The sequence below is a fragment of the Rhinolophus sinicus genome, chromosome 1 (assembly GCF_057876585.1).
Source record: "Rhinolophus sinicus isolate RSI-liver-muscle chromosome 1, RSI-T2T, whole genome shotgun sequence".
Classification (NCBI taxonomy): Eukaryota; Metazoa; Chordata; class Mammalia; order Chiroptera; family Rhinolophidae; genus Rhinolophus; species Rhinolophus sinicus.
In genome coordinates, this window is record NC_142501.1 from 72904040 (window position 1) to 72922741 (window position 18702).

Sequence of the window (18702 nt, forward strand, 5' to 3'; positions counted from 1 at the left end):
GATGGCAATACTAAGTCCTTACCTATCAATATTTACTTTAAATGTGAATGTATTAAATGCTCAATCAAAAGGCATAGAGTGGCTGAATGGATAAAACAAAAACAAAAACAAGGCCCAACTATATGTTGCCTACAAGAGACTCACTTCAGCTTCAAGAACACATGTAGGCTCCAAGTGAAGGGATGGAAAAAGGTATTTCATGCAAATGGAAACCAAAAGAGTGCAAGGGTAGTAGCTATAGTTATATCAGTCAAGATGGACTTGAAGTAAAAACTGTACCAACAGACAAAGAAGATCATTATATAATGATAAAGGGGTCAATTCAAGAGGATATAACAATTGTAAATATATATGCATCCAACATCAGAGCAACTAAATATACTAAGCAAATACTAACAGATCTGAAAGGAGTATTAGACAGCAATATAAAAGAGTAGGAGACTTCAATATGCCACTTTCGATAATGGATAGATCATCCAGACAGAAAATCAATAAGGAAGCACTGGACTGAAATACACTTTTGAGAAAATGAACATAACAGACATATACAAAACATTCAATCCAACAACATCAGAATACACATTCTCAAGAGCACATGGAACATTTTCCATGATAAATCATATGTTAGGTTACAAAACAAGTCTTAGCAATATTTAAAAGACTGAAATCATACCAAATATTTCTTCTAATCACATTCGCATAAAACTAGAATAACAGGAGGAAAATTGGAAAATGTACAAATATGTGGAAATTAAACAATACTCCTGAATAACAAATGAGTCAAAGAAGAAATAAAAAAATATCTTGAAATAAATTAAAATGAAAATACAGCATACCAAAACTTATGGGATGCAGTAAAACCAGTGCTAGGAAGAAAGTTTATTTTGATGAATGCCTAAATTAAGACTAAGAAATAAATGTCTCAAATAAACAACCTAATTCTGAAGCTCAAGGAGCTAGAAAAACTACAACAAACTAAACCAAAACTTAACAGAAGAAGCTAACGATCAGAATAGAAAGACATAAAATAGAGAATAGAAAAACAATGCAAAACAACAACAAAACTAAGAATTGGTTTTTTGAAGATAAACAAAATTTACAAACCTTTAGCTAGACTTATCAAGAAAAAAAAGACGGAAGACTCAAATAAATAAAATTCAAAATAAATAAGACATTACATTGATACCACAGAAATACAAAGGCTCATAAGAGACTACAATGAAAAATTATACACAAGTTGGACAACCCATAAGAAACAGATAAATTCCTTAAAAAAACATACAACCTACCAAGTCTGAATCATGAAGGAATACAAAATCTGGACTAATAACAAATATGAAGCTTGAATCAAATATCAAAAACCTCCAGCAAAGAAAAGCTTAGGACCAGACACTTTCATGAGTGAATTCTACCAAATATTTAAAGGATACCAATTCTTTTCAAACTTTTTCAAAAAATTAAAGAGAGGGGAACACTCCCAAACTCATTTCCCGGAGCTAGCATTACCCTGATACTAAAAGCACATAAGGATACGTATGCACATAAGAAAAGAAAACTACAGGCCAAAATCGTTGATTTATTTAGGTGCAAAAATCCATAACAAAATATTAGGTTGGTGCAAAAGTAATTGCGGTTTAAAAGATTAAAAATAACTGCAAAAGCTGCAATTACTTTTGCGCCAACTTAATACTAACAAACAAAATTCAATAGCACATTAAAGGATTATACACCATGATCAAGTAAGATTTATCCCTGGGGTGCAAGGGTAGTTCAATATATGCAAACCAATAAATGTGATACACATTAATAGAATGAAAGACAAAAATTATATTGCCATCTCAACAGATACAAAAAATTCATCTGACAGAATTCAACATCATGATTAAAAAAAAACACAAAAAAACCTTCAACGAATTAGCTATAGAAGGTATATATCTTTTTTTCTTTTTAGTTAAAGTTTATTAGGGTGACAATGGTTAGTAAAGTTACATAGGTTTCAGGTGTACAATTCTGTATTACATCATCTATATAGCACATTGTGTGTTCTCCACCCAGGGTCAGTTCTCCTTCCATCACCTAGATTTGATCCCGTTTACCCTCATTTACCACCCCCCTCCCAGAAGTTATATATCTCAACATAAAGGCCATGTATGACAAACCCACAGCTAACACCACACTCAACGGTGAACGGTTGAAAGCTTTCTCTGCAAGACCAGAAACAAGAAAAGGATGCCCACTCTCACCACGCCTATTCAGCACAGTACTGAAAGTCCTGGACAGAGAAATTAGGCATGAAAAAGAAATAGAAGGCATTCAAATAGGAAAGGAAAGAGTAAAAGTGTCTCTGCTTGCTGATGACATAATCTTGTATGTAGAAATAAAAAAATTAAGTGAAAAAACTATTAGACCTAATAAACAAATCCAGTAAAACTGCAGAATACAAAATCAATATACAAAAATCAGTTGTATTTCTATACATTAACAATGAACTATCTAAAAAGAAATAAAGAAAACAACCCCTTACAACAGCATCAAAAAGAATAAAATACCTAGGAATAAATTTAACCAAGAAAGTGGCAGATCTAGACACTGAAAAAATGACACTGAAGAAAGAAATAGAAGACAACGAAAATAAATGAAAAGATATCCCATGTTCATAGATGGGAAGAGTTATAATATTATTAAATGTCCATACTACCCAAAGCTATCTACAGATTCAGTTCAAACCCCATCAAAAATCCAAAGGCATTTTTCACAGAAATAGAATATGGAACGACAAAAGACCCCAAATAGCCAAAGCAATCTTAAGAAAGAAGAACACAGCTAGAGGCATCACACTTCCTATTTTCAAATAACAGTGGTACCTCGGTTTTCCAACGTAATCCGTTCTGGAAGACCGTTCGAATTCTGAGACATTCGAAAACTGAGGCACACTTTCCCATAGAAAGTAACGCAAAATGGATTAATCCGTTCCAGAACTTTAAAATTAACCCCTAAAACAGCAATTTAACATGAATTTTACTATCTAATGATACTATAGATCCATAAAATGATACACAATGAAAGCAATAAACACAATATACTGTATTGTAAAAGCAAAAATAAATAAACACAATGTAAAAACAGTACTGTAAATGATAAACATGAAAATGTAATTTTTTCTTACCTGCAATGATGATAGTCATGGTTTGGATGGGGGGCAGTCCCCTTCAATAATCACAATAGGTGACTGTTCTTCAGGTATTCTGTAGCCCTCTTCCATAATCGAATAGGTGAGTGTTGTTCAGGTGTTCTGTAGCCCTCTTCTGTAATCACAATAGGTGAGTGTTGTTCAGGTGTTCTGTGGTCCTCTTCCAGAATCACAATAGGTAACTGTTGTTCAGGTGTTCCGTAGCCCTCTTCCATAATCACTGTAGGTGACTCCTCTCTTGCCATTCCTTCCCTTGATTTTTTTACACCACTGACACCTGGTTTAGACTCACTGGATCTTTTCCTCACTAAAAGTTTTTCTATCGACATTTGCTTTTTCCGATGTTTTAAAATTTGTCTAAAGTGAGACATAGCATCATCACTGAAAGTGTTAGTGGCATGACTTATAGCAGCTTTATCGGGGTGATATTTTTCAACAAAAATTTGCACTTCAACCCATTTTGCACACATTTCTTTGATCAATGCAGTAGGAACTCTTTCTCTTCCCTCCTCCTCCGAAGACAGTTCCTCAGTTGCCGCCTGTTGCTGCTCCGTCAGAATGTTCTGAAGTTCTTCTGTGGTGAGTTCAGTCCTGTGGTCTTCTACTAACTCCTCCACATCATCACTACTCACTTCCAAGCCCAAGGACTTTCCCAGAGACACAACATCCTCAACAATAGGAGCATCCTCTTCAACATCCTCAAATACACATTCAGGGACAGCGTCTGGCCAAAATTTCTTCCATGCTGACTTCACTGTTCTGTGAGACACATCCCTCCATGCTTTGTCTATGAGATGCAAGCAATGTAGGATATTGAAATGATTATTCCAGAACTTTCTGAGGGTTAGTTCTGTGTCCGAGATCACCTCAAAGCACCTTTGGAACAGTGCTTTGGTGTAAAGCTTCTTAAAATTAGATATGACCTGCTGGTCCATAGGCTCGATGAGAGGAGTCGTGTTGGGGGGCAAAAACTTTACATTTGTAAAACTGAACACTTCCATCAACTTGTCCACCAAGCCTGGGGGGTGAGCTGGAGCATTCTCCATAACAAGTAGGCACTTCACTGTTTGCCTTGGATGTATTTTTTTACACTTGGCCCGAACACTTCATGAACCCACTCAATAAAAAATTGCCTGGTTACCCAAGCTTTGCTGTTTGCCCTCCACATCACATGCAATTTGCTTCTTATGACATTGTTTTTCTTAAATACCCTGGGATTCTCAGAATGGTAGACTAGCAAAGGCTTCAACTTAAAATCCCCACTGGCATTCCCACAAAATAAAAGGGTTAGCCTGTCTTTCATGGGCTTGTGTCCTGGCAATGATTTCTCCTCCTTTATTATGTAGGTCCTCTTTGGCATTTTCTTCCAAAAGAGGCCTGTCTCATCATAGTTGAAAACTTGGAGAAGAAAACCCTCTGCCTCTACATAATCTTTAAATTCCAAAACAAATTGGTCGGCGTCTTCTTTGTTGGCACTGGCAGTTTCACTATATCTCACCACATTGTGTATGCCACTTCTCCTCTTCAACTTTTCAAACCACCTTCTACTTGCCTTGAAAATAGCACTCTCAGCACTTGTTCCAGGGGTGTTTTTGATGAGGTCAGCATGCAAATGTAAAGCATTTTCGCAAATTATGTTCTCAGAAATGCTGTCACCGGCCAACTGTTTTTCATTTATCCATATGAAAAGCAATTTTTCCACTTCTTCAATTGTCTACGTTCTTTGTCTTGTAAGTATTTTAACACCTCTTGCAACACTGGCTCCTTTAATGGCTTCTTTATTTTTTAAGATGGTACAAATTGTAGATTTGGCAATACCAAACTGCGTTGCCATATCACATACACGGACATCACTTTCATGTTTGGAAATAATTTCCTTCACCTCTATTGTTGTTCTGTTAATGATTCTCTTGGCTTTGCAGCTTTTATCCATTTCTCACAGCAAAGGAGGGATTGGTAGAGGGCTCCTGAGATGACATGAACACAGACTGACTGCACACAGTCACAAAAACAAATTGATTGCAAGAGTGCTCCTGAAATGAGATGAGCACAGACTGACTGCACACAGTCACCAAATAAGCCCAAATATCACCTCTGTGTTGTGTGGGTGCTCAGGACTCTACAGCTGACAACTAGGCCTCAGGATCTTGCACTCAGTGGGAGTCGCGTGACATGTTCGACTTCCGAGGCGTGTTCGAAAACTGAAGCACTTACTTCCGGGTTTATGGCGTTCGTAAACCAAAATGTTTGTCAACGGAGACATTCAAAAACCAAGGTTCTACTGCATATTGCAAAGCTATAGTAATCTAAACAGTATGGTGCAGGCATAAAAACAGACACACAAGCCAATGGAACAGAACAGAGAGCCAAGCAATAAACCCACACATGTATGGTCAACTAGTATTTAGCAAGCGAGTTAAGAAAACTCATTGGGGAAAGAATAGTCTCTTCAATAAATGGTGTTGGGAAAACTGGACCCATGAAAAAGAATGAAACTGGACCCCTATCTTACACCATACACAAAAATAAACTCAAAATTAAGGACTTAAATGTAAGATTTGAAACCATAAAATTCCTAGAAAAAAATATAGGGAAAAAAGCTCTTTGACATCAGTCTTGGCAATTTTTGGATGTGACACCAAAAGCACTAGCAACAAAAGCAAAAAATAAACAAGTGGGATATGTGAAAGTAAAAAGTTTCTGCATAGCAAAAGAAACAGTCAATAATATGAAAAGGAAAAGAAGAAAATATTTGCGAACCATATAACTGGTAAAGGATTAAGATCCAAAACATATCAAGAACTCATACAACTCGATAGCAAAAAATCAAAACAAAACAAAACAAACCTGATTTAAATATAGGCAGAGGACTTGAACAGATGTTTTTCCAAAGACATACAAATGGCCAAAAAGAACATGAAAAGGTACTCAACATCACTAATCATCAGGGAAATGCAAATCAAAACAACGAGATATCACTTCACAGCTATTAGAATAAAAAAGACAAGGGATAACAAATGCTGGTGAGGGTGTGGAAAAAAAGCAGCACTTGTGCACTATTGGTGAGAATGTAAACTGGTGTAGCCACTATGGAAAACAGTACGGAGGTTGCTCAAAAAATGAGAAATAGAACTACCTTATGACCCAGCAATTCCACTCCTGCCTACTTATCTAAAGTAATGAAATCACTATCTTGAAGAGATATCTGCACCCCTGTGTTTACTGCAGAATTATTCACAAGAGTCAAGACATGGAAACAACGTAAATGTCCATCAGCAGATGAATGGGTAAAGAAAATATGGAATGTATATACAACAGAATATAATTTATAATAATATTACAAATAGAATTTATAATATTCTATTATAAAAAGGAAATTATGCCATTTACAACAACATGTATGGAGCTTGAGGGCATTATGCTAAGTGAAATAAGTCAGACATTTACTGTCTGACTTCACTTATATGTGGAATCTGAAAACATCAAACTCATGGAAACTGTCGAATGGTGGTTGCCAGGGGCTGAGAGGTGAGGGAAACAGGGAGAGGACGGTCACGTGGTACAAACTTCTAGGTGTAAGACAAACGAGTTCTGGGGATATAATGTACAGCATGGTGACTCTAGTTAACTATACTGCACTATATACTTCAAAGTTGCTAACAGTAGAGCTTTAATGTCCTACTAACAATAAAATAATAATTAATAATGTGAGGAAGAATGTGTTAACTAACCTTATTGTGGTAAATATTTCAGGACATATGCATTTATAAATTATCACATCATAAACTTTAAATTTACACAATGTTATATGTTAATTATATCTCAATAAAGCTGGCGGGGATGCATGTTAGCTTTTATTGTTGAAACTTCAGTTTCTTACATAGTACCTGGCACACAGCAAGCACTGAAAAAAAAAATTCATTGAATGAATAAAGGAAATAAAGAAAAAATTTCTTAAAAGTAATTATAACTATATACTTTAAGTCATTTATTCACTTAAGGGCATGAACAAAAGATGGCAAAAGCGACTGAAGTGTAAAGCAGACCAGTTTTCACAGACATTTAATAAATGCTGTATTATAATCATGGCAAACCTACAAAGGCTGGAAGGTTTGGGTTCAGCCAAGAAATAGTTAATACTGTGTTATAAGATTAAAGAAATATTATGTCAGCCTAGAAACTACACTAGTAGTGGATTTTTATTTTTAACCTGTCCACATCCACTGCCCCTTCCTGTGATAACATGCACCTTGATCTTCCTTTGAGGAGAGCAAAGTTGCTGAAATGTCAGTTCTTTATAAAACTCAGTTTTTCAGTTTTTACCTTAAGAGGGCGAGCTTATTATTCTGGTATTATTTGAGTTAAGTTAGCCAAAGCTTCCTATTGCTTCAAGTATCCTAAATGGACATAGATTCTATCTCAGCCATTCATTTATAACCAAAATAAGTGACCTTTGAATATTAAACCAAAATGAAAGTTAACTTCAAAATATTTGTAAATGAATTTACAAAAGTGAAATCTATGCCAGACCTAGAACATAAAACACCATATGCTATCATAAGAAAAGGAAAAAAAAGAGTGTAATATTCACCCATGTGTGTCTAGCTAGATGTTTTAATTCCATTAAGATTTATCATATTAATATAAACATCACACAAGATCAAGTTTTGATCAGAATCATAAGGAATAAAAACCATGCTTAATCAGAAATGTGATCTCTACCTCACTTTTAGTTTGGATCTTACTATTCAAGGTGCTTCCCCTGGAGCTCCTGCTTCCCATCTTCTCACTATCAAATGAAGGATTTGTGGTCAACTGCATGCTTAATACCACGTAAGAGAAGAGACATATCTAAAATTATCTATTTGAGCAGCTGACTGGCAGTTGCACTTGTCTCGCTGATCTTATAATCCACTGCAGTCTTTATAAAGCAAATACAGGAACAGAAACAAAGTGATGACCAATCTTTTAAAGCCCTGGACCATAATCAATTTACACTATTAACTTACAAAGGGGAAGCTATTTATCCATCTCTACCTCATTGCCTACCTGGTTTCTAAAATTCCAAGTTGTGTCAAGTGCAAAGCTTAGAAATGTGTTTCAAAAAAGAAATGTGATTTCAGTAGAAAGAAAAAAATGCGTGTACATTTCTACCATAGCTTAGGACTTATTATTCACTAGAACAAGTTAATTAAAATGCATAATCAAGATCCATCAACATTTCTAGTATGTAAGAAGTGAAGAAAAGGGATACAAAATAAACAGAAGATAAAACCCCTATCTAGGAAAGCACAGTTTAATTGGAAGGACCAAAAATATACAGGAAAGAAAACACTGATAAATAAAAAGTAACATATAATTGAATACTTTTACATTTACCTTTTCTCCTATTATTTTTATCCTAAACTAAGGTAGTTTAAGAAAAGAAGAAAAATGAAAGCATCTGGGTGCCGTTTTGAAACCAAGAGTGGTAGTCACTAATCCACGATATTTTACTTCCATTTACACGTAGTCAGAAACTAAATAAATACAATCTGAATCTACTAGTAATATTTTTCTTCAATTCAACATGTTCCCACTAAGCACACACTATAGTTTTGGCAAGTGCCATTACAGCTTCTCAAATATTCATGCAATAGACTGCTTTAGGCAAGGCTAGGATGGTTCTGATAAAGAGAGGAAGGAGAGGGAAAAATATGATTTTAACATAATTGAAAAGTGTTTTAACTTCATTTCCTGTTAAGTTTCAGACTTGGGATTTAGACACTTAGATTCTAGTACACACTTTTGCTATTGCAGCCCCGATTTACTGACCTGCTCAAAAATCATGCAGATGAACCACTGGAACTGAGAGTCGCTTACCACCAATGATAGTGTGGCAAAGAAGAACATCAATTGCTACGTCCTTCGAGCCGGCTGAAAGTGCTCAGCATCTTCCTTAATACAAACAATATGTGCCCTGGAAAAGACAAAGCCCCTGTTGGTGGCAACATCTTTGAAAGCAGAAACAGAAACAAATGAAAAACAAAAATCAGCAACACGTACACAGACACAAACAATGAGGGCAAAGAGAAAACTATGCAAAGATTTATCTTCTATTTTCAAAATGATTTTGGGTTGAGGAATTTACACAACTTCCAAAAATCACTATAAAAATAAAGTAAAAGTGTGATATTGGCATGTCATATATATATATATATCAATGAAACAAAACAGGGAGTCCAGAAATGGACCACCATATATATATGGTCAATTAATTTGCAACAAAAGCACCAAGGAAACCCACTTGAAAAGAAAAATATTTTCAATAAAAATGGATATCAAAAGAATAAAAAAACAACTCTTGACTCTTACACTAAACACAAAAATTAACTTGAAATGAATCATAGACCTAAATATAAAAGCCAACACTTCTAAAACTTCTAAAATAAAACAGGAGAGAAAATCTTCAAAAAATTGGGCTGGGCAAAAATTTCTTAGGAGACTATGAGATTTACCCAAGAGAAATGGAAAATGTCCACTCAAAGACTTGTGCATAAATTTTTCATAACAGATTTATTTGTAATAGCCAAAAACTAGACATAAGTCAACTGTCTATCAACAGGTGAATGGATAAATTATAGTATATTCATTCATACAAAGGAGCAATCTTTCATTTTATTTGCCAAACAATAGTACATATTCTACAATTTCATTTATATGAAATTTAAGAACAGACAAAAACAGTCTATAGTGGACAGAAACCAGATCAGTTGTTGCCCAGGGAAGAGCTGGGAAAGGAGAAACACTAAGTGGAAAAGGGTACAAGGGATTTTGGAGACCAAAGAAAATGTTCTATATTTTGATTGTGGTGGTAGTTACCTGGGGTATCCATTTGTCAACATGCACCAAATTATATAATTTAAATGGATGCATTTTACTCTATGTAAATTATATCTGAATAAAGTAGCTCTTTTTTTTAAGTGACATCAGTAGGTTACGTGGTAGAGAGCAAGAAAACAAAGACTACAGAAATAGGGAAAGGCAGAATGACATAATAAAAGCAATGCTTTTAAAACTACGAAAAAAGTTCAAATTCTAGCACAGCTAAAACTAGGATTGTAACAGGGTATTCATTTAATTCCATCTGTGAAATGGAAGTAACTCACAGGATAGCTGTGAAAATTAAATGAGCTGGTTAAACACTATACCTGGTACATCAGAAACACCACTACGATTAGTTGACTCTGTATCTATCCATGTTAAGTGTTAAGGTAAAACCAAAAAAATAAGCAACAGTTACACAGCATAAATCACAAAAGAATTTCTAGAGGGAATGATTTTAGATGCCAATTTTAAAAGAAGAAAAGGAACTGGATGGAAAGGAAGATTACCGCAGGTGGAGGGAATGGTAATGTGCAGAAGAATGGAGGCGGAGAGGAGCGAGCAGTGTGTAGGAGATGGCAAAATTAGCAGGCCTGTGACAGCAAGTCCATATACGGAGTGACAAAAGAACCAGGGTAATCTTCTCATCTGACGCAAATATTCATTTAAATTTTACAGTAGGATCCAAAATAGTAACTTCATCCAGTTGACGCTCTGACACAGGTATGTACACTTAACTGTTTAAAGTAGGGACAAAGAAAAGTTCTGTCTTTCTGTAGAAAAAAAATATGAATCCTTACAAATCATAAGCTTCCATTTGCTGGAGATTAGCCATAGTTCTTTCCCCAAATAAAAAAAATTATTAAAATATAATTATAGCTAAGCAACATATGGACTTGCTGTGCAGCTGTCACTGCACTCTTGTAATTATGAAAGCCTTTGTATTTTCCAGAATCTGAATTCTATAAGTGACTGTTATTTTGGAAAGTAAAATATAATAAATCTCCTCAGAGATCTATTCAGCCACAACAAGAATTATTCATGGCATGCTACTTAAAAGGTATCAGAATGCTAAAATTGTATTTCAGGAGACTTACTATGACCAAGATCAGGATACTTGAACGTTCATAAGTTTGAAGTGTTTTTACATGTATACAGTTAAATGTGTTTAATAAGAGAATGCAGCTTAGCATTTTTATGGCATTCAAACTAACTTAAATCTTTATTAAGATGTTACATATTTGGCAGAATAATTCCTTTCTATATTTTATATATAGAACAGAAAAGTGCCATTTCAACATCTGTTCTCTGGAAAGAGATAGCCAATATAGCTAGTAATAACTGAAGCTAATTTAGTTCCCAGAATGAGAGAAATGTAGAGAAATGTAGAATGAGAATGAGATGCACAATGAGAGACGAAATATTAAAGGGCAATACTACTGACCTTTAAATAGTGTAGCAGCAGTGTAGCTGTGGTGAGGACAACAAAGCCACAGGATTAAATTCTCAAGTCTCTTATTAAGAAAAGATGTTACGTAGTGGCAGTCAGCTAACAAGGTTTCATCTGCTCTGTCTAACATCAGAGCTATATCCAGTCAGAGGTGACTCAGAATAGAACATGTAGAGACTACAGAATGACCTTATCTACTTTTGCTTTCTTGGGCCCAATTGTTACACATTAATGTAATAGCTGAAATATTTATGGACACATAAAAAATTATTGATGTATTATATCATTTAGAATCATAAATGGTTTTCCATTTAAAAATGTCTTTTCACAATGACAGCATTTTATATTATAAAATACTTTTCAAAGCCTTTCCTATATACATACACTAAAAAGAAGTTTCTATTTTAAGATACATAAATTAGTAAAAAAGTTTTTAATATGATTAACAATGATATTAGTTAAGACCCACCACTGTTTGTTTTTTTGTTGTTGTTGTTTTATGTTGAAAGGAGATTTTAGGAGGCCAGTATTGCTAAAGATTATTGTTTTTAAAATGAAGACTGGAAAACTTTTTATATCAAACACTTTCAGAATGACAAACAACATGAATGGAGTCCCTATAAGCATAGTTCAAAGGCTTTATCACTATAAATAAACTTACTTTATTTAGAAGTGGGAAATTTGCCCGTGGTACACCTGCATTACTCAGACTAGAGCTTTGAGGATGAGGCTCAAAATGTAAAGGAATAAGCAAGTCTCTATTGAGAAGCCGTAAGAGCTACTATTGGGTAAGTGGAGGGGGAGGAAAGTATCCTGAATCTCTTGTTGAGAGCTATTTTGGGCTCTCCACCTCAGAACCATGCCACCCAACAGCCATGAAAAGGAACACACACATATCAATGAAAAGTAAATTTAAATTAAAGCTCTCCCTGGGCAAGCCACTATTGAAATCATTAGTTTTCTCAATTATTCTCCTTTATACTTTTTTGTGTCTCTGCCTTAATAAAATCTTACTTGGAAAAAATAATAATTACATTTTTTAAAAGTTTAAGAAAAAAACATCAAATGAAAAGGGCAGAGAAACTTAAAATATATAAAATGACAAGAAAAATAGAAGCTAAAGATTAGGAAAAAGAAAAGAATACATAAATATTAGTGGGCAAAAAACATTATGGAAAAAGATGAAAATGACTAAAAACAGATAAAAATAAAAGGAAATCAGCAACTTAAGACACTGAAAACAAGGAAACAAAAACCATTTTTTAATCAATATATCATTAATAATAACATAGCAATGCTAATTCAAAAACTGAATACCTTTCACTGAAAGATTCTTCAAACACTGCTTTGCCTTCTCAAGTATTTCATGAACATTTAACTTAGCCAATAATCTCAAGGTGCAAAGCCAAAGAATAGAGACAGCACAGCTCCTGGATTCACACCAATGGCTCCTGTCCCTAATGCCCTTGGCTTTTCTAAGACACTTATGTGAAGATGACACATTCTTTAAAGAATGCTGAGTGGGCTGTAAGTCCCATTCCTCTTCCCTCCTACGAGCAGTCAATGAGTACAACCAAACATAGACCCATCCATATCCGATACCCCCCAAAAGAAGTGGTGTGAATTTTCGGTCAAAAAACGTAATCAGCTCTAGGAAAGTTTATTTATTTATTTATTTTTTTCCCCAGTGATATCCTAAAAGTAGCAGGTAGGCCTACTGAGTACACTAGTAAATGATAGGAAATTTTTTGTTTGAATCTTGTTTCTAACATGCTTCCTCCTCCCACTATTGTGTTAACCTGGCAAGAACTTATCCCTGTAAGAATTTGCCAGTGGGTTAAGATAATCACTTTCCAATAAAATTCAAGGAAATGAATGCCCTTTTAAATCCTAGCATTCCCAAATAAATTTTAGAGCTATTAGAAATCTTCACATGAACCATTCACCACCTCTAAATTTTTCAGATAAAGAAACTAAACATGAAGGGGTTAAGCAACTTGCCCAGTATCATGGGGCAAAACAGACCAGAACCCAAGTCTCGTAAGTCCCAGCCTAATGTTCTAAGAACTATAAAATGAAAGGGAGAAATTATTAGGATTCAGCCTTTTAGATTTAAGATGTGTTAACTGGCGAAAAAAAACTGCAAAACAGCATTGCTTTATAATCCCAGTTCTGCTTTTTAAAAAATTATACATACAAATATCTATTTATCTATACATATGTAGAGAAAGAAATATCTAGAGTACCAAACTGCTAATAAGTGGGCTGTTTTGGACATAAAGTGGAATCTAAGAGCAACAGAAAATAACTTTATGAGATTCTACAGCTGTTGAATTATACAGTGAGCAAATGTTGATATAAAAATCACATTTTTTTCTGATGAAATACTGCCATTTGAGACAACATGGATGATCTTGAGAGTGTCATGCTAAATGAAGGAAAAGGACAAGAACCATATGATTTCACTCATATGTGGGATATAAAACAAAGCAACAAACGAACCAATAAGACAAACCCAAAGAAACACACAACAGTATGGTAGCTACCAGAGGGGAAGGGAGGTGGGGAGTGGAGGAAGAGGATAAAGGCGGTCAACTATAGTGACAAAAGGAGGCTAGACTGAGTGGTGAGCATGTATGCAATATACAGATGTTGTAGAACTGTACACCATATGTTATTATACGTTATTAACTTACATGTTATTAACCAATGTTACCCCAATAAATTTAAATAAAAGAAAAAAATTACATTTCTCTAATCAAAATTTAGACAAGCAAATATATATTTCACTTGGAAAAGAAAATGCATCTCAAAATGGCGTAAGTCTCAGTCTCCCTCTCTCCCCCTCCCCACTCGTGTTCATGCCTGTGCATGATTGTCTACACACACACACACACACACACACACACACACACACACACACCGCGCCACAGATATTACTATGTAATTGGGATTGACCTTGAAATTACCTTAATTTGTCTTCACGTTAAATGTGGTCTTCCCTTGAGAAGAGCATAACATTAACATGTTAGAATAATTCTAACAAATTAGGGTAATTTTAAAACGCAAAAGTCTGAATTATAAAATGCATTTAAAGGCATTTTCCTTTAGATACATAACAGTAATATAAAGTGAATTAATGTATTTGTAATGAATAAGAGTATAATTTAAAAATTATTTTTATATAAATGCATATTGCTAACGTGGTTTTAATTATGTTACAAACAGCATTCTTAGTAGGTTAAAGCCAAACATCCCCCATCCTCCTTTCCATAAGTTTAACTATTATATACAGCATTCCTTGCAAGATGGTAAAAACAATGCTAAACTTGAATTCAGTCCTCTATGTATATTATGAATTGCAGAAATCAACAGGTCCAAACAATGAGATTTTATTATAGTGTTCTCAATAGATTTTTATACTGGTTAGCTGCCCCTTAAGGTTATTTATTTTCATTTCTCATAATTTTTGAATATTAAATAGCTACCCAAAGAGTAAGGGATGTTCTAAATGAGTAAATTATATTTCCTTCACTCTTTTTCTCCCCATTTCCTTCTCAACCTGTTCAAAGCTCGTGCCCACCTCTGTAATTCCACTACAAATATTCACACAAAGAAAATTCATTGCCAAATGTAATGCTTACTTTTCCACACTCTTACTCAAAGACTCTCCTGACCTGGTTCCTCTAACCCAGGGGTGTCCAAACTTTTTTCAATGGTTTTCACCAAGGGCCATATGCGGTAAAATACACAAACAGCCGGACCACTCACTCAAGGTGAAGTATGTATTGCCTCACCTGGTTTATTTAACTAAATATATTTTTGGAATTTGCTGCGGGCCAATTAACAATGGATCGCGGGCCGCAGTTGGCCCGGGGGCCGCAGTTTGGACACCCCTGCGAGTCTAACCAATCCTTTGTGGATTCTTTCACTAGCTCCCCTCATTCTGTCCAGGGCTTTGATGCTAAAGCGTCTCAGGGTTCTTCTCAATGAAAACCTCTTCTCTTCCTCTCACTTTCAACTACCACCTTCATGCAGTTACTGCCTGTCCATATCACCAGCCTAGAACTTTCGTCTACATTCAAAAACCATATATCCAATGAAAATGACCTGCAGCAGAGGTTCAAAAACTTTAGGAACATCAGAATCATCTGAAAGGTTTGTTCAAAATAGGATTTCTGAGCCCCATCCCCAAAGTTCTGATTCAGTAGGGCAGGACAGAACCCAAGAATCTGCATTTCTAATAAGTTACTTGGTGACACATACTTTGAGAATCACTGGTCTACAAAATTCAAAATGCTCCCTTGGAAAAGCCACAGGTACCTTAATTTCAATACAACATAATGGATCTCCCAGCAGCTACCCTTGTCGCCTCCAAACCATTACTTCATACAGCATCCAGAATGATCATTCTAAACCCGATCATTTCATGATCTTCATTTAAAATATTCTAATGGTTTCCAAGGGCCCTTAAAACAAATTAAAATCCTTACAATGGTTTATCCAGCCTTGCACGACCCCATCTTTGCCTACTGTACCACACTGCTATCTTTTTTTTTTTTTTAATACTCCAGCCATGGTGAACCCTTTCAGATAGATTCTAGCAAAAGCTATGCTCCTTGCTGTTCCAGGATACTTAAACAAGATGTGCTACCAGAAATATTCTTTTTACCTCAGCTCAAGTCAGCTTCTTGCCTCCCCTCTCCCCACAAGTCAGCAAATTCTTATATTACCCTGTGTTTCTTCTTCTTAGCACTTTCCACAATGGTGATTACACAATGAATTGTGCAACTAGCAGTTTACTCTCTGTTCCTCACCCTTCCCACACACACAAGCTCAGGAATCACATGTCTACCTAGTTCCCATTGAATTTTCAGCCCCTTGCATACTGACTTGCACTCAAATTATCTGTTGAATTAACTATCTGTCTTGTTACATTAAATTATTTTGAAACCTCAATAAAAAGGTATTACTAAAAAGGGACTAGAGAAGTTTTTTAGTATTCTTTAATACTTACAAATGAGGAAGCTTTATTAAACTCCAATATCTGGGAGTTTAAATCATGAAAACTAATACCTTAAAAAGATAAAATAAAATCTTCCTATCACAAGTTCCTCTGCAATTAGATATATAGGTACGTTATTGTCTAATATCTGCGCCAATAAAGCACAGCACTGATGTCCAAAAGGCATTTAATAACAATAAGTGTATAAGGCAGCCTAAGATAATTTTTGCAAAAAAAAATGTTTAGTTGTAAACCTGCATCAGAGTACACTCAGCTTAGCAACAGAAGTGGTTTTAGTTCATGCTAGGAAATGAGATGGGATAGCTGTCTGGAATTAAACTTAACCATGGATAACCACAAATTACATAATAAATACGAATTAACCAAGAATTAAATTATTATGTAAACACATGCTCTATAGATTCATATCTCCTCTAAAATGGAAAGAATACCTGTCGTCTATAATTCATTTAGCAACTCTTTCTCTAAAGTGCATGCTAAATCAGCATAGCACTGGTCTAGGTGTCAAAGGGAACTAACAGGTATAAGTACCTTAAGATGTCATTTTAACTAATATAGCAGAATTTACATACAAATAAAGGTTATCTTCATTCAGAGTAGTCATTTTTAGAGGCCATTTCAAATTGCCACCACACAAAACAATTTCAGAACTCCTCTTTTCTAATCACTTTCTTTCTTAGCCACCTTATAAATCACACAAGAATAATGGGTTTCATCCCTTTGGTTAGGGCTTATTTTTAACTAAAAACGGCATTCCTTATTTTGATTCTTAATTTTAAGCATGAAACTTAGTTCAGAATGACTTCACACCTTTTCCAAATATCAAATCCGTTCTCAAAAGATGTCATTTGCCACCATAGAATGTAGGTAGGTTACAAGAATGAGGCTGAAGGCACTAAAGAAATGACAAAGGAATCGTTCCAAGTGTTTTTGGAACAGTAACATTACTGAAATAAATTCAAGACAATTTTGAGCACACCAATCATCTCTTAGACACTTTAAGCTCTAGTATGTTTATTTAGAAACTGGTCTCATTTGTACTTTGAGCATAACTCACAGGCCTGTTCCCTGACTTCTGGTTTTCCCAAATAACAGATACTGCGATGCAAAATGGGAATTTCCATCTGTAAAATGGGAATACCACCATCTATTTCGGCGCTATTATAAGGATATATTATAGAAGATATTCTCTTACTGCAATTCTAGTCCCTAATACCTTCAAGGAATCCTCAAAAGAACCTAAAAGGCTATCTGTTCCAAACTCTCCATTTCACTAAGACCCACAGAGATTAAGTGGTTTGCCAAGGTCACACAGTTAGTTAATAGGAAAGACAATACTTCTGGCAGGCTCTTTATTTTCCCAGGACATCTGTTTACTAAATCAGTTGGTGCTTGCAATTCTAGGTTGCACAAGCGTGTGACAGCGGGTTTCAAAGAGGATTTCTGAGACAGTATTTAACCATGGACACTTAGGACAGTGCTTACACATATAATACTGGCAATTACATAGTAATAATTTAGTCCTATGCATGTTAAATGTCTCCCTTGGATGATAAGTTTTTATTTTTAAAGTTAGATATTTTAATTTGCAGCTAAAACTACCTGATTCTGCTTAAATTTTCAGTTTTCTTGAAAGATCCTTTTCTAAGGAAAATATGAACCTTGTTTTAAATCAAGATACTAGAAAAAAAGTGTTTCTCATTTATTAAGTATGACAACTGGTTACAATAAACCAAAAGGGTTACCCAGTTTCCTACAAGTAAAATTTATCCTCATACTTAAGCTGAAGGTTCTTTATTAAGCATCAAAACTTGAAATGCAAGATCTAAAGTTAATTCAAGACAATCTCAAGGAATTTTATTATTGATTTTCTTTATCCCAAAAGCAATTTCTTCATATTTTGATACAGATAGAGAATGGCTTTCTATCTTGAACATGAAAAAAAAATGAGTATCTGAGTGCCTCACTCTGGCCTAGATGCTTCTGGGTTTTGAGTTCTAGGTATAAATTACCACAACAAAGCCCTCATCATCTTTAATTTATCGCGTAAGTAACCAAGACACATAATTACACTTCAGCATACCAATTCAAAAAAGATCTATGAGAACCAACATAACTTTCTATACTTGAATTAAGAATGACTACCAAAGGGCCAGCCCAGTGGCTCAGGCA

The 18702-nt window shown here is 34.9% G+C and overlaps 1 protein-coding gene across 11 annotated transcripts in view; it reads right to left on the bottom strand.

Moving 5' to 3' along the window:
- Positions 1-18702, bottom strand: part of OSBPL8 (oxysterol binding protein like 8) — a 150220-nt gene that overhangs the window by 119106 nt on the left and 12412 nt on the right. For 6 of the 11 annotated variants that reach the window (XM_074325392.2, XM_074325391.2, XM_019755052.3 and 3 more), the window contains exon 2: positions 9005-9149. The exons of the other annotated variants lie outside the window; for them this stretch is intronic. The gene's annotated coding sequence lies outside the window, so the exon portion shown is untranslated. The remainder of the gene's footprint in view (positions 1-9004; positions 9150-18702) is intronic. 11 annotated transcript variants of the gene reach the window in all.